Raw genomic sequence first — 16,671 nt, 5'->3', positions numbered from 1 at the left:
GGTTCGTCGGAGTTGAAGCTGCTCTCGGCCGTGGGAGCGTTCGCAGGCAGGCCGAGCGGAGCAGCTGCGAGGCGACCGGCGTGGGACGCTTCGTTGCGGCGGCGTTGCTTACAGCGGAGCAGCTGCGAGGCGACCGGAGTGGGACGCTTCGTTGCGGCGGCGTTGCTTACAGCTGGGCGGCTGAGTATCGGGCCGTGGGCGAGGTGTAGCGGCGCCGAGCGCCCTGCTGTTGGCCTTCGGGCCTTTCCATTGTTGTTTTGCGTTGTGGTGGGCGCCTAGTAGCGGGGCCTTTTTTCGGGGGAGCCTTTTGCTTCTCGGAGCCGGCACTCGTCACCCCCCCCACCCACGGCATTTGTGGGCTTACCGTCCCCCTTTTTTGCTTCGTAACAGCTGAGTGGCGGTGTATGGGCCCTGGCCGCGGGACGGGGGCGGTGTTTTAGCGGCCTGGTGCGTTGAGTCGGAGCGCTGCGTGCGGTTTCAGCCGCGCGGCTGCGAGGTTTTTGGGGGGCATCGGTGGGCCTTTTCCTGTGGCCCTCCTCACCCCTCCCACCCCTCCCCTTGGCGTCCCTCTTTGGTATTGGGGTGTGGGAGACCTGGGTCGCGTGAACGTCTTCCCTAACTGCTAGGCCTTGGGCCCTTTAGGGTGTGCCCCCCCTTTTTTCTGGCCCCTACAGTGGTGCTCCTTCTCCCCCCCAGGTTCCCTGGGGGTGTTTTGGGGGCATTTTTCTTGAGGGCACTATTGGGCTTTGCTACCCAGCTGCCCATTGGTGGTTGGCTGTCGTGGGTCCGCCTGGTTTCTGTGGCCACTCACTTCCTTGGGGTTTGAATTTTGACTCTAGGGGCCATGGGGCCTAAGAAAGGGCAGGGCCCTTCAAAGGGTAAACAGCCTGCCAAGAGGCTGGTTAAGCGGCCTGCCCCGGTGGAACCCCCGGTTGAGGAGGCGGATGACGCAGCCACCAGGCAGGCCATTTTAGACCAGCTTACAGCGTTGGAAGGCGAGATGGGGGTTGCAGGGCCATCTAGGAGAGTCGCTGGCCTCATTGGTTCAGGTAGGGCGGCTACCATTGCCTTCCAAAAGGAGGTTCTTGCACGTCTCTCTGCTTTGCAGGGTCGAGAGGACAACAAGGATTCGGACCCGGCGACGCCACCGGATGAGCCCAGGCAACAGCCCGATGATGTTGTTGTGGTTCCATCAGATCGAGAAGGTAGGTTACCGAGCCAGCCATGTGGGTCAGGTTGGCCTTGGGGGCCATGGGGCCCAATTATTGGACCTGGCTTAGGTGGGACTGGGCAGCACCACTTAGCCGGTACACAGGTGGCGGGAGGTTTTCCCTCTTCCAGCCAACAGGCGTTGTTTGGGTGGCCAGTTGCAGCTCAATTATCTCAAGGACTGGCCGGCCCGTCTGCACCTTGGCAAGCTTCCCCTGTTGGGGCAACGCAGCCTGGAGCTAGTGGCGGTGCAGTAAATCCCTCTACAGGAGTAGTTCCCTCTTGGGGGGTCCAACCAGGGCCCACTCCGGCATCTGGTCCCCCACAACAGTGGGGCGGGTGGGGTTCTCCAGCCCCCCCGGCTGTGCCATACAGCTCTGTAGCTTTTCACGCTATTCCCTTTGGGGATTCGGCCTTGCCGCTGGGCGATCATCTTACCCCGGCCACGAGGGAGAAGATACTAAAGGGCGAATACGTGGATGTATTCAGCCTATTGTTTAGGGAACTGGAAAAGAAGCCAAAGGAGGAAATGGACGAGAAAGATAAAGAAAAGCTGAAAAAGCGGAAGGTGGACAGATCTTGGTCCAATTGGTTACCGGGGTTCTTAATTTACACGGGAGTAATCCCCAGGGCTCAGCCATGGCGTGCTGCCCAGTTTTTTCAGTACTGCGACATCATTTATCGTGCATATAGCGATTTTGTTGGCGGCGCCTGGCTTCAGTATGATGAAGCCTTTAGAATGCGTGCCGCGGTGTACCCTGGTCTCCCATGGGACCAAATTAATCAACAGCTTTGGCTGCAGCTTATGGCGCCGGCCAAACCCAACCTAGGTGATCGGTCTGACAGCGGTCATATCGTTCAAAAATCGACTCACCCTCCTGCCGCCCGCGCCCCCGCGGGGCAGTCGGTTCAACCTCGGCTGCTTTGTTGGGAGTTTACCTCCCAAGGGTCGTGCGCCAGGAGGGCCTGTCGTTATAAACACGAATGCCTGTTGTGCGGGGGCCCTCACGCCTTTACGGCATGCAACTGGTCCAAGCCAAAGAGTGGCTTCAAGCGGCCGGGAGGCCCCAGCCAACAGTCTGGAAAGGGTCCCAGCCCCATCAGGGTAATGGTTCTTAGGTGGTTGCTTCACGGCTACCCGCGTTCTGAAGACCGAAAATTTTTGTTAGAAGGGTTTGAGTTTGGGTTTAGGATTCCTTACACGGGTCCGAGGGCCCCATTTTTGTGCTCCAATCTGAAGTCCGTAAAAGGGTTGGAGCACATTGTTAGGGATAAGATTAAAAAAGAATGTTCAGAAGGACGAGTTTTGGGTCCTTTTCCGGAGCCCCCGGTGCCCAATTTACGTGTCTCGCCTTTGGGGGTGGTTCCCAAAAAGGCGGAAGGGGAGTACCACTTAATTCACCACCTATCGTATCCCCGTGGACAGTCAGTTAATGATGCTATCCCCGGTGAGTTGTGTTCTGTGAGATACACATCTTTTGATAAGGCTGTGGGGATTGTGCGACGCTGCGGTTCGGGCGCCGAGTTGGCAAAAGCCGACATTAAGTCGGCATTCCGGTTGTTGCCGGTGCACCCGGCGGATTTTGAACTCTTGGGTTTTTCTTTTGAGGGTGTTTTTTACATGGACCGGGCTCTTCCCATGGGATGTTCTGTTTCTTGCGCTGCGTTTGAGCGCTTTAGTACTTTTTTAGAGTGGGCCTTGCAGCGTCGGACAGGGATGCGCGATACTGCGCATTACCTTGATGACTTTCTTTTTGTAGGCCCGGCAGGCACTGGGCAATGCGCCCACCCGCTTGGAGCTTTTGAGAGACTAGCCGGGGAGTTGGGGTCCCGTTAGCCGCAGAAAAGACTGAGGGCCCCTCTACGGTTTTGACCTTTTTAGGGATCGAGCTGGACACTGTGCAGCAGCTCTCAAGGCTGCCTTTGGATAAATTGCAGGTCTTACGGCGGAAGATCGCCGAGGTTAAGGGCAAGCGGAAGGTCACGCTTGTCGAGCTCCAGCAGTTAGTGGGTCACTTGAATTTCGCCTGCAAGGTGGTGGCTCCGGGCAGGGCATTCTTGCGCCAATTTTGCGAAGGCATGACTGCCTTACGCTTGCCGCACCATTTCACCTGGGTTACCAGGGGTATGCGCGAGGACTTGGAGGTTTGGGAGACCTTTTTGGAACGCTTCAATGGTGCGTCCTTTTGGCGGGATGTCATGTTGCTGGAGGCTGAGCTGCAAATCGTTTCAGACGCCTCCGGCTCCATCGGTTTTGGGGTTTATTTTCGGGGCCAATGGTGTGCTGAGCCTTGGCCGGCTGAGTGGAGGACCTCCGACTTAATTCGCAACTTGGCGTGTTTGGAGTTCTTTCCCATCGTAGTTGCTGTTTTCATTTGGGGGCATGCCCTTTCAAACCACACGGTCCAGTTTTGGTGTGACAACATGGCGGTCGTCCAGGTTGTCAACAGCTTAACGTCTAAGTCCCCCCCTGTTATGCGTTTGGTCAGGGCATTTACATTACGTTGCCTTCAGCTGAATGTTTTGTTTGTTGCCCAGCACGTGCCAGGTATCAGCAATGGAGTGGCAGACGCCTTGTCTCGCCAACAGATGGCACGTTTCTGGCAGCTGGCCCCAGAAGCCGACCCTTGTCCAGTGCGCATGCCGGCGGAGCTCTGGAAAGTTGGAGGAGCGAAGTAAGCCGGGCCATTCAATTGGCAATCGCACCCAGCACAAGGTGGACATATCTTCGGGCGGCCAGCCAGTTTACCACCTTCCGAGAGGGCGCGGGTTTAGAAGACACCTGGCCTCTCCCGGTTGAGCACCTGTTGCATTTCTGTGTGCGGCAGAGGGAGCGCGGCCTTTCTGTAAAATCCATAAAAGGGCAACTTGCGGGGTTGGCGTTCATCAGTAAGGCCCAGGGGTATACTGATTCAGCTAGGGACTTTAGGATTGTCAAGGTGTTGGAGGGATGGTCACGGGAAGGGGGCAGGCAGGTGGATACCAGGCGCCCCATTTCCCCTGACATTCTCCGGGGACTTCACGCTACTTGGGCTTCGGTCTGTTCCTCAAGTTATGAACAGGTGTTGTTCCATGCTGCCGCACTTACGGCGTTTTTTGGCGCGCTACGTGTATCTGAGTTAGTGGCAACCTCACGTAGTGACGTTTCAGGCAGGGCCCTCCAAGTTGGGGATGTTAAGTTGGTGGAGGGCCAAGCAGTTATCCATGTTCGGCGGTCTAAGACAGACCAGCGGCAGCGGGGGTGCTCGATAACCTTGGGCCCCTGCGCGGAGTCAGAACTCTGTCCTGTACGGGCGCTCACGCGATACGTTGCAATACGCAGTTCGGCCCAGGGTCATTTCTTTTGCCACGAGGACTCCTCTCCTCTGTCCAGGTACCAGTTTTGGGCCATCACTTGTAGGGCCTTGGAGAAGCTGGGTCTGGGTGGCGCTAAGTTTGGCACCCATTCCTTCCGCATAGGAGCGGCTTCCACCGCGGCGGCAATGGGTTATGGGAATGACGCCATTCGCCGGGTTGGCCGTTGGAGGTCCGGGGCTTTTCGGACATACATCCGGTCCCTCACGGAATAACGGGCTTGTGTTCATCCCGTTGGGTTTTCTACTGTTTATGCATTCTAAGTTCTTTGTTTTCTTTCATAGGTGCTGTGGCTGGCCGGAGAAGGAGGATCCTTATTTGCGGCCACAGTATTGTATTTTGGGCGGCCCACCATGCCCGTCGGACGCCAGTGGGATCACAGTTGGGCCTGAGTGATCGGGCCATAATTGAGTGGCAGGGCCGGCGGGGCATGCGGTGGGCGGGGCTCCTTTCCCTGTTGTTCCGGGAACGGAGGGGCCCTGCGCCGGATATTGTGGTGATTCACCTGGGGGAGAATGATTTGGGCCTCATGAAGGGGAGGGCCCTATCAATTCAGGCCAGGGATGACATCATCAAAATCAAGCGGAGATGGCTGGGCGTCCTTGTCCTTTGGTCGGCCATGTTGCCGCGCCGCGTTTGGCGGGCGGCTTGGGAGCCGTCAGGCTTGGAGCGGGCTAGGAGAAAAGCCAACAGGGCATTGTGCTTGGCACTAGAGGCGGGTTTAGGAGTTTACGTGCCCCATCCGGCCATAAAATCCAGTTCTGCAGAATGGTACAGGCCGGATGGGGTACATCTCTCAGCAAAGGGCAATGAGGCCTTTTTGGCCGACTTGCAGCAGGGATTGGAACATGTTCTGGCTTAGTGGGGGACAGAGGCCTAAGCTGAGGCTTGGCTCTGTCTATGGCGGTTTGTTAGGTTGGGAACATGTTCTTCTGGGGTTTCGGTGAGCTCCCTTGGCAACGCACCGTTTGGGTGTACGGTCTCCCTGGGGTGACCTAAGCTGCACGGCTCAAGGTTGGCTTCAGGGAGCCTCGTGATCCCGTCGCTAGGGAGTCGTCCACATCCCAGGCTGCACGGCTGGGACAGGGTGGAGCTCGGCGAACGGGATCTCGTGCCTGGCTGGCCGGGCCTGAGCCGTTGGGTTGGCTCAGGCTCGGGGCCTTGGGGCTCGCCCAGTTTTCAGGTTGAGGAGGTGGTCAGCAGTATGACCCCTGGCTCAACCTGACCCCAATTTTTCCCTTTGCCGTTAAGTTCAATAAAGTGGCCCTTTTCATCCAACAAGGTTGTATGTCTCTTTCTTCCGAATGGGGGGGCAATTACTATTTGTAAAGAATTCTGGTTCACTACAAGTTTTGCTTAATGTAAAATCTTGATTCAGGATAGGCCTACAACATAGTTTTTCACAGAGATACTTGAAAAACAAGAGCTATGACCTTCAGGCTAACTGCTTGTATCTGGCCAGGGGAGGTACTATCCTCAACTAGGTTTCTTAATTGGCAAATTTCTAACATCTGAAGAATAATCTTGTACCTGGGAAAATGGCAGCTAATCTGCAGTCAGGCTGTCACATGTCTCAGAAACAAGAGGCAGATGTTACATCATCTCTTTGATTCTGATTGATTCTTCTAGGCTCAAGGCTCATCAGAATATTTTACTATAAGTTAGTCAGCCTTTGTCTTGTTTGTGGCTTGGTGATTACTTGGCAAACACGATTTCAGTGGTAGCCCAATTCAGCTTTGCTTGGAATCCATCTTGATTGCTGTTCCTGCATGGACTAGGGCTGCCACATTCCCAGTTGGGGTGGGGGTTCTCCCACCCTGGAGATTCCCAGCCCACCAATCCACATTGGGCCAGCAGAGGGATCCTTCCTCGATGTCACAATGACATCATTTAGAAGTGACATCATTGCGCTGGTGACATCGCATGTTGGCTGCTCTAGGAGCTTCTGGGAAAACTCTATGGTTTTCCCAGACACTCTAGCAACAGAGTTTTCCCTCCCAAATTGCTAGAGCATCTGGGAAAACCATAGAGTCCGAGTAATGTAATCGCAGTGCGCACACTTTGCACTGGAGGCTGCTGGGGATTTGGCAACCCTAGAATGGGCCAAAGCCCTGACTTGTCTCTGAGAACCAGAGGGTGATGCTCAGCCTAACAACTTGTGAACTACACTGGTAACTATAGAATATTGTCTTAGCTATGCTGGATATACTTAGACTCCTTATTTTTATCCTTCACAGTTGTATTGTTTGCGAAATACCTTTGCACTTTAATAAAACAATTATATTTTAACCTGTGTTTTTTTTTTTCTCTTTTAGCCTCAAAAGCTAAATCTAGAAGCCTTGGACCTGACTGCCTACACTTAGCATTTTAGTTTGAAAACTCAGACTGCAAGCCCACCTTGCAAGGCTGACTTTTCTTGTTAATTCCCTGAGAAAGCCTACAGCTTAGTCTGTCTATCTTGTGTAGTTGGGAATAGTCAATGAGAGACTGGTGGCAGAAAACATTTTAGGCTGGAGTGAGAATTATTCTCCCTCTAGTAGCTTTGTAATTTGTTTTGCTTTGCTCCTTTAACTATGGTTTCTTCTCATCCCAGGCTTGAGGTGAGGGGAAACTGTGACACAATGAACAAAGTTCTGTTGCTTCGGAGCAACATAGTTACCCACCTGATTACTATTGAACAAACTATAAACCTGAAAGCCTGATGGGTTTCTTAAACCAAAGCCTTTTTGGTTGTGATTGTCCACAGTTGTACATTGCCTTTAAAACACACTTGAATTGCACTAGAAAATGTATTATGAAAAATGTACAAAAAGCTCTGGTTGGGTGGGTAGGAAACAGTTTAATTGTTCATGTAAACACATACAGAAGAACTGGACATTAATGGCTTAGGAGAAGCCATAAAGCAGTCAAAAAGTTAATTATTTGAAGTATGTGGTTACATGAGAGCTCTGAAGTGCTTTAAAAACAACAGCCCTGTGTCTGGCACATTATGGCCCAGCTGCCCTTGTTCTATAAAAACCTTTTATTACCACTTCTGTCAAGAGCTAACAATGACTTTACACTAAATAAATAGAGAATATGCTTACTATTATGCTTACTATTTGAGCTGATATTACCAACTGGATATCTTGGAATGAGATGACATGCTAAGGACAAGAAATAATGACAAGTGCTGATACTATATTCAAATTATTAGTGGACAGGCTGGTAATATGTTGTGGGGGAAATTGGGGGGGTTGTACGCATGCGTTAACTAAGCCGGCTGTGTGCTCGTCCTCCCCTTCGAACTGGAATTTTAAATAGCTCAAAAGAATGTAAATAGCTCTTTGGCAAGTCTATTTGAAGAACGAGCTTACTTACGAAGGTCTGAAGATCATAAGAATTCCTTTCTGGGGTCCCAGAGGGTAAGACAACAACTTTTACTATCAAATTAATGAGGCAACGCCCTGGTTAATTACTCAGCGGTCGCGGGTAACTCCGGAAAATAATCATCATGGCTAAGACAATTAAATAATTATCTGAGCAGATATCAGCTTTCCAGACTTTAATAATGTCGTCCCAGGACCAGATGAGATCTGAAATTAAGTCACTGAGGGACGCTTTTACAGAGTTGAGTGCAGAGCTCAAGGACACACGGAACATTGCAATCTCTGCTAATGAGCTGGCCTTATCTAATAAACAAAAAATACTCCAGCTGAATTCGCAACTTACAGAGCTCTCTGATCGTAACAGAAGAGCGAATCTGATCCTGGGTGGAATTTCAGAGGAAATAAATAATAAGCTCCTGGAAGGAACCCTTATAGACTGGATGGGTGAGCAAGGAGTCACTCTGCAATCTCAGGATATTGAGAGAGCTCATAGACTGCAAAGGAGACAAGATGGGGGTGCCCCAAGGGAAGTCATAATTAAATTTTCAAGGGAAAAGACTCAGCAGACAGTTTTCAAGACTTTGAAAAAAAGGAAAGACCTTTCTTTTAGAGGAAGGAAAGTTTGGGTGAGAGAAGACTTCTGCCAGGAAACCATCAGAAAGAGAAGGCTAATGAGACCCTTTGGGCAAAAATTATATGACAACGATTAAATTCTCTTGGGGGTACCCCTCCTCAATAATTATTTTTAAAGATGAAAAAAGGCTGGTGGCCCGCAACCCTAAAGAAGCAAGAGATCTCCTCACTCGCCTGGGCATCGCCACAGACGACCTAAGAGACCCGAGAGACCCGAGAGAGGAAGAAGAAGAAGAAACAGTGGAGCTCGGTGTGGACCCGGGAGAAGAAAGCTCAAGTAGACAAGAGAAAAGGCCAAGAACGGACTACTAAAGGGAAGTATAAAATATTTTGAGCTAAATTTAGCTATAAGCTTGAAGGGGAGGGCGGGATGCGTGCCCCCTGGAAGGTGGAAGACAGGATGATGGTTTCATCCAGGAAGTTGTCTGTGCCACAGGGGAAGGGAATAGGGGGGGAGGGAGGGTTCAGTAAGAAGTATAGAAAAATACCCTCAGCCATTAGGGCCCAAGTCTGTTACATATAAAGAGAATGGATAGATCTTTAAGAGTCCTTTCACTGAATGTGAATGGTCTATCATCAAATCTTAAGAGATTCAGAGTAATTAAAATGGCTAAAGAACAAAGAATAGATTTGTTGTGCCTACAGGAAACTCACAAAAAAATAAATGATAGAAAACCATTGATAAAAGATCTGAGGTGGCAGGTTTTAGCAGAAGCAAGAGGGTCTTCCAAAGCTAGAGGCATGGCTACATTGATTCGTAAGGATATTAAGGTGGAGAACATGGAAAAATTAGTAGATAAGGAAGGTAGATACCTCTTAGTTAAGTTTAAGCTGGAAGCCATAAAAATCACTATAGTAAATGTTTATGCATCAAATAAAAGACAAAGGAAATTCTTAAACTTGGTTTTTAAGAAGATACAACAGTTTTCAGAGGGCGAACTAATTGTAGTGGGCGATCTAAATATGGACATAACTAAGAACAATAGTATTAACCTAAGAGATTGGGGCTTGAAGGACGCTCATGAGTTCACCAACACGAGACCCAGCCCAACACATATTTCTTGTAGACATAAAACAGCATCCCGCTTAGATTATATAATTTTGGAAAAAAATAATAATATGGTGGTTAAAGAGATCAAGACCCATCCAATTTTTATTTCTGACCATGCCCCTCTAAGTATTGAATTAGAATTAAATCTTCCCTCGAAAAATAGACCTTGGAGGTATAACAACTTGGTAATGACAAAAGAAGAGGATAGGGAATACTTAATGACACAGTTAAAATTATATTTTAAGGAAAATAGAGGAACTGTGTCAACTAATATATTGTGGGACGCTGCTAAAGCGGTAATAAGAGGCCATTTGATTAGGAAGGAAAAAGACATAAAAAGTGAATGGTATAAAAAAAGGCAAACAAAACTTAAGGAATTGGAGGAGTTACAAAAAGAAATAGTGGGAAAGTGTAATCCTAGTTTACAGATTAGAATTAAAGAGATTCAAAAACAGTTGGAGGCCCTAGATATGGCAACAATGTGGAAAAAGGAAATAATGGTTAAGAACGACTTCCAGAGGAATAGCATTAATACAGCAAAAAGATTAGCTAATTATTTGAAAGTTAAAAAGGCAAAACAATCAATTAGAACTATTAAAATTAATAATAGTACAACTCAAAACTATAAGGAAATCACTAAGGCATTTGAAGACTTCTATAAAAATTTATATATGAAAAAGAATATAACGGAGGTGTGGGACGCACCTAAGCTAATTATAGAGGAGGAAGCAAAAGCCTCACTGGGTGCTGAGATTACACTCCAAGAGATAAAGGAAGTAATAAAAGCGCTCAAAAAGGGTAAATCACCAGGGCTGGATGGCTTTACTTCTGACTTTTATAAAGAAATGGTAGAAATTATAGCACCTGAATTGCAGGTAGTTTTTAACGAAGTCTTGGAAGGAAAGAAAGCCCCGGACTCATGGAAGGAAACAGAAATAATTTTGATATTAAAGCCCCAGAAAGATCCGGAAGAAGTAGGTTCATATAGGCCCATTAGTTTACTAAATCAAGATTATAAGATTTTTGCTAAGGTTTTAGCAAATAGACTTAAGAGAGTTATCCCGTCAATCATAAAAGGGGACCAATACGGTTTTATTGAGGGTAGATCTATTGCCCATCCTATTAGAAATATCTTAAATGTATTGCACCATGGCCAAAAGAAAAAAATAGCTCTGTTAAAGTTGGACGTTTATAAAGCCTTTGATACTCTCTCACATGAATTCTTGTGGCAAATATTAAAGAAGATAGGTTTAGAGGAACGGTTCTTACACGCTATACAGGAAATATACAACGGAGGTAAGGCCAAAGTTAGAGTCAACACTGACCACTCACAAGCGTTCCCAATTCAAGGGGGGGTAAGACAAGGCTGTCCACTATCCCCGCTTATATTTATAATAGCTATAGAGCAACTAGCAGAGCGAATTAGGAATGCCGGGAGAATAGAGGGGTATAAGTCAGGTATTGAAGAAATGAAAATTAATTTATTTGCGGATGATATCATAGTAATTATGTCTAACCCAAAAGACGGAGTTAAAGAGATTAAGATAATTTTAGATGATTTTGAAAAGTGTTCAGGGCTCGGAGTGAATATGGCAAAATCAGAAATTCTATACCTTAATGTTAATAGAGAGGAAAAACAGGAAATAAATAGGATTACGAATATAGGAATGGGAGCCAAGAGATTAAAATATTTAGGGATAGTCCTCCAAAAAAAATATGGACAAAATGATAAAGGAGAACTATGGTAAAATATGGAAGAAAATAGAGAGGGATATGAATAATTGGAATCATAAAATACTAGGGATATCATCTAGAATAAGATCTCTTAAAATGTTCATGATACCAAAGTTAATGTATTTATTCCAAACGTTACCCTTAGGTTTGAGGAAAAATCAAATTGAACAATGGAATAAAGCAATCAAAGTGTGGATTTTTAATAATAAAAACAGTAGGTTTCATAAGAGAATTCTATACAACCTTAAATCAGAATTAGGTTGGGGAATCCCAAATTTAAGTAAATATTATGAGGCCTTCCAACTAAGAGCGTTACTTGATTTGAGTGAGGATAAGGTACAGAAGTGGATTAATTTCGAGAATGCGGTCAACAGTGGCATTGGAAGATTTGGATTTTTTTCCACAGTGTCGACAAAAGATCTAAAATTAGCTATAGGGCCCAGAAGAGCAGCATTAGAAACCTGGATGAAATGGTACCCACAGTGGCTAGGGAAGGTTTCAAGGTGGAGCCCCCTAGAAGCTATTGTTAAGGAGGTGCATGCTATAAAATGGTGGGAAAGGCTTAAAAACAAAGGCTATTTTAGAGTGGACAATGTTTAGGGGTGGTAAGCTAAAACCCTTACAGGAAATTATAGAAGATTTAGGTAATCAATACTGGTTAAACATAGCAGGCTTGCATAAGAGAGTTAAGATGATCAGTGAAAAGGGAGAGCTTTGGTTAGACACTCCAATGGAAGAGATATATAAAGTAATGGCCAAACAAAGGAAGGGTCTAGTGGGGTTATTATACAGAAAAATGATTTCAAATAAAGATAAAATAATAGTACATTTACAAAAGATTTGGAGTCATGAAGGTCAGTTAACAGAGGGGTTGGCTGGGAAAATCTTGGATGGTCTAGAAAGGATTAAAGTAACCAAATTTAAAGAACTGGAATATAAATTTTTCACAAAATGGTACAAAACTCCCGCACAAATAGCCAATATATTCCCAGGAGTGAGCTCCAAGTGCTGGCATTGCAAACAATTTAAGGGTTGGTTTGCACATATGTGGTGGGAGTGTGAAGAGGTAAAACCCTTTTGGGGGGAAATTATTCAATTTATTAGAAAAGTCTGCAATGTACCATTAACCATTGGCTTTAATATGATGTTGTTAAGCATAATAGGAAGTCTGGCACTAAGTAGACCCATGCAAAACCTTGTCAAGGCAATGATACTAGCGGGGAAGGCGGTCATCGCCTTGGGGTGGAAAGATAAAAGTAAATGGTCAATAGAAAGCTGGCACAGCTATTTGTTTGATTACATACAGTCTGACATCGTGGCAACAATCAACAAGGATTCCACGTGGGAAGATAAAGTCAAGGAAATCGAGACCAGATGGAACCCTTATTTAGAGTGGATCTCAGGAGAAGCAAGGAAGGACATTCAGTGGAAGATCAGGACTCTGTGCCCTTGGCTGAGGGGAAAAGACTAAAAGAAGATGCGGAGGGTTGGGGGGGGGGCGAGGGTTATTTGTAATTTCAACATCCATATGCTGTAATGGCCAATTGTACTAAAGTCAATAAAACATAAAAATATTTATTTTAAAAAAAATGTTGTGGGGGAAATTAATACAATGACTGAAATCAAAGCAGATTCAGGTGAGTAGCCACATTGGTGTGAAGCAGCAGAACAAAGTTTGAGACCAGTGGCATCTTTAAGACCAACAAAGTTTTATTCAAGGTATAAGCTTTCATGTGCACACATGCTTCACTGTATCACTGTGTGCACAGAAAAGTTTATATCTTGAAAGGTGTCACTGGGCTCAAATTGAAATCAACATGGAAGCCATTTCATAGTGATGCATTTTTCAAACTTGTAAGATTTGTATAGCTTTCTATTGCTACTTAGTAGTAGTTGATATTATTTATTATGGTCTTTAGACCAGCATGCAATTCAAACAGGCATAAATTACAATATTAATACTATACAATAGTAACTGTTGCAACTTTCAGGAATATTAATCACACATCTTTCCAAACAGATTTCAGGAACATTCTTTCTCTCCTGGACAAATATTTTTGAGAGGGTTATCATCCTCAAGGTGAGGCCTAGGGATTTCCTGGAATTACAAATGCTTTCCTGTCAACATGATGTGCCCTGGAGGAAATGGCACCTCCTGAGGACAAATTCAGTGGCATCACTTCCTGCTGAGCTCTCCCAGACACTGCTCCCAAATCTCCAAGAATTTCCCAAAATGGATTTAACAACCCTAATCCCTGGCCTACAGATGGGTTAGGAATATTATTTCAAAAAAGTAACTGATCACTCTACAGCCTGGCTATGTATTGTCTCCTCCCTCACATCATGTTGAATTTTTACCTGATTAATAAAGAAGGCAGAAGTACCAAAAGGAAGTAAAAGATTATTTTTCTGCCATTTTTGCTTGTTTTCTAAAACATACTCAGACCAAAAGAGAGTGTTCAAGAAAAGCAGACCAAATTATATGCAATGTGCAAGAAACTAAATACTCTCTATCAAACTCTCTTTAGTCACTGCACTGGTATTCTTTCCTGGATATGGATGTTGTGGGAAGGAGGATCCCATTGTGCAAGGGAACATAAGAACATAAGCGAAGCCATATTGGATCAGGCCAATGGCCCATCCAGTCCAACACTCTGTGTCACACAGTGGCCCCCCAAAAAAGGAAGTTCACAAGTGGGGCTAGAAGCCCTTCCACTATGCCCCCCCACCCAAGCACCAAGAATACAGAGCATCACTTCCCCAGACAGTTCCAGTAATATGCTGTGGCTGATAGCCACTGAAGGACCTCTGCAGAGTGCCACAAGGGACTGTTCCCTCCCTAATGTTAACATCTACATGTGCCCCCTTGCCCAGATCTCCCAGAGTATGGGCTGGGATGCATCAGTATGCAGATGACACCCAGCTCTATCTGTCGGTGGGCAATTGCTCTAACTGTGCCTTGGAAGATCTGGATCTGGCATTATAATCCATGGCAGGATGAAATTGAATCCGATGAAGATGGAGGTGCTGTACTTAGGTCACAGTGGTCCAGGAGTGGAGATTCCACTATTGGCTTTCAATGCGGTGCCACTTGTGTTGGGGTCAAAAGTTAAGAGCTTAGGAGTGTTTCTGGATCCCTCTCTAATGATGGATGCCCAGGTAGCAGCCACTAAAACAACAGCCTTTTACCATCTTCAGCTAATAAGGCAATTGGTTCCCTTCCTTGAACTCAGCAACTTGGCGACAGTGATCCATGCTACAGTTACCTCAAGATTGGATTATTGTAATGTCCTCCACATGGGACTGCCTTTGTCTCAAATCTGGAAGCTTCAACTGGTGCAGAATGCAGCAGCCAGACTGTAATTGGGGCTCACCTTGCAGGAGCACATGTAGCCTGTGCTGAAAGCGCTACACTGGTTACCTGTTGCATACCGGATTCATTTCAAGGTGCTGGTTCTCATCTTTAAAGTCCTATATGGCCAGGGTCCTGCATGTTCCCCAGAGAGTACTACTGTCAGAGTCCCACAACCTTCTCTCAATCCCTGGCCCTAAAGAGGCCAGGCTAAATACATTAATATATTAATATTGGATCAATATAGCATCTGTATTGTTTTAATGCCCATACTTGTTTTAATGGTTTTGTGTAACTGTTGCCTATTGTCCTGTAAGCAGCCCTGAGCCTGCTCTGGCAGAGAGGGCAGGATATAAACCTAATAAATAAATAAATGTATATATCAGAGACATTACAGAGGAATACAATAAAACTAAACATTACAACTTCATAAATACAACATATGCTATTAATATAAACATAATATATAAAGCCAAAACAATGAGCATTGAATTATCACTAAGATAAGAGTACCAGCAGTGATTTATGGCAGGCATTGGTAATGAGACAGGAAACCTAGGTCTCAATTCAATCCAGGAGGATACATTGTCTTGAGTTTCATTATAAGTTGCAGTTCAGAAGTCTTTCTTTCTAATCTTTTTGAAATTCCTTGTAAGAGAACTGCTCATCTTAGGTCAGCAACTGAATAGCTTGAAAAGTTAAAACATTCCCCCCACCGGTTTTTAAATGTTACACTTTCTAATAGTAGATTTATGTACATTTAGTCTTTGCATCTTCCTGGACTGAATCCTCCTGAACTAAGCTGAAACCTAAGTCTTATTACCAGTGCTGATATTTCCATGCCTACTGTCTCTCTGCAGATCACACCTAATGCAATCAAGCCAGCTATTGTCATTCACCTGCTATTGCCATTCAACATCTGAAATCACATTTATAAATTTTATAACTCCAGCACCTGGCATTACATTTTACGATACCCATGGCCTGACCCAACGAAGTGACATTTATGTCAGATCCCCTGTCATAACAAATGAGCTCAATGAAGCTGCATGTATATCATGCCAGATCTCTACTGATCTTGGATACCACTGAGGTAACTGGTGGCTAAAGATCTTACAGATATGGAGATCGACCAAAATGGCGGAGCGGAGCGGCAGGATTTCGGGCTAGCTCTGAAACCTGCCGACTTTTAGCCTTCAGGGGGGCCTCTCCGAAGGTCCGTACTCACCCCGTCGGGGGGTGGTAGTACAAAGAAGGGGCGAGGGGAAGGAAGAACCAGGCTGGCTCTCCGTGTGTTCCCCATACCTTATTTCCCGAAGGCAGCAAGTGTCGGTAGACGTCTTAGCTCCAGCCACTGGTCACGGAGGTTGTGCGTGGAGGTCGGATGGAAGAGCTGATTATCTGGGGCGTTGGCTGGAACGCGGAAGTAACAGAGAAGAGGCGACGGTGGCTCGGAGAGCCCACTTTGAAGCGAGAAGAGCAGAGAGAATAGGACAGTGATTTGTTGTGCTGGTGAAGGAACTTTAAGGAACTTTAAGGAATAAATCTGCCAAGTGGACTATCGGTTCATAGAATAAGAAAAAGGACTTTACCAAAAATAAGTTTTTATAAGTAGGCTGTGTGACGCTATGTGAAGCTATTTTGGTTGGTTGGACATTACGCTGTTGGTTGGTCATTACTCTGTTGATAAAATTAGTGGGAAGTACAAGATATAAGAAATCTCTAGTGAGCTGTGGTAGTGGGGTTTAGTCCACCCTGCTTGTTGTACTGAACGTTGGTTGTGTTATAAGTTTATAAGTCAAGACCGGGAATTCTTAAATGCACTATTGCACTATTGAGTGCGATTAGTGCGTGTAGTATTGTGGGAGGTATTAATTGAAAAAAAAAAAAAAAAAAAACAAGTGTTAAAAGAATTTATTTTGACTAGTGCTGATAAAGTGTGATTATAGATTGATAGGATGTCTCAACAA

The sequence above is a fragment of the Heteronotia binoei genome, chromosome 4 (genome assembly GCF_032191835.1).
Source record: "Heteronotia binoei isolate CCM8104 ecotype False Entrance Well chromosome 4, APGP_CSIRO_Hbin_v1, whole genome shotgun sequence".
Taxonomy (NCBI): domain Eukaryota; kingdom Metazoa; phylum Chordata; class Lepidosauria; order Squamata; family Gekkonidae; genus Heteronotia; species Heteronotia binoei.
Note: the sequence above shows the minus strand (reverse complement) of the source record.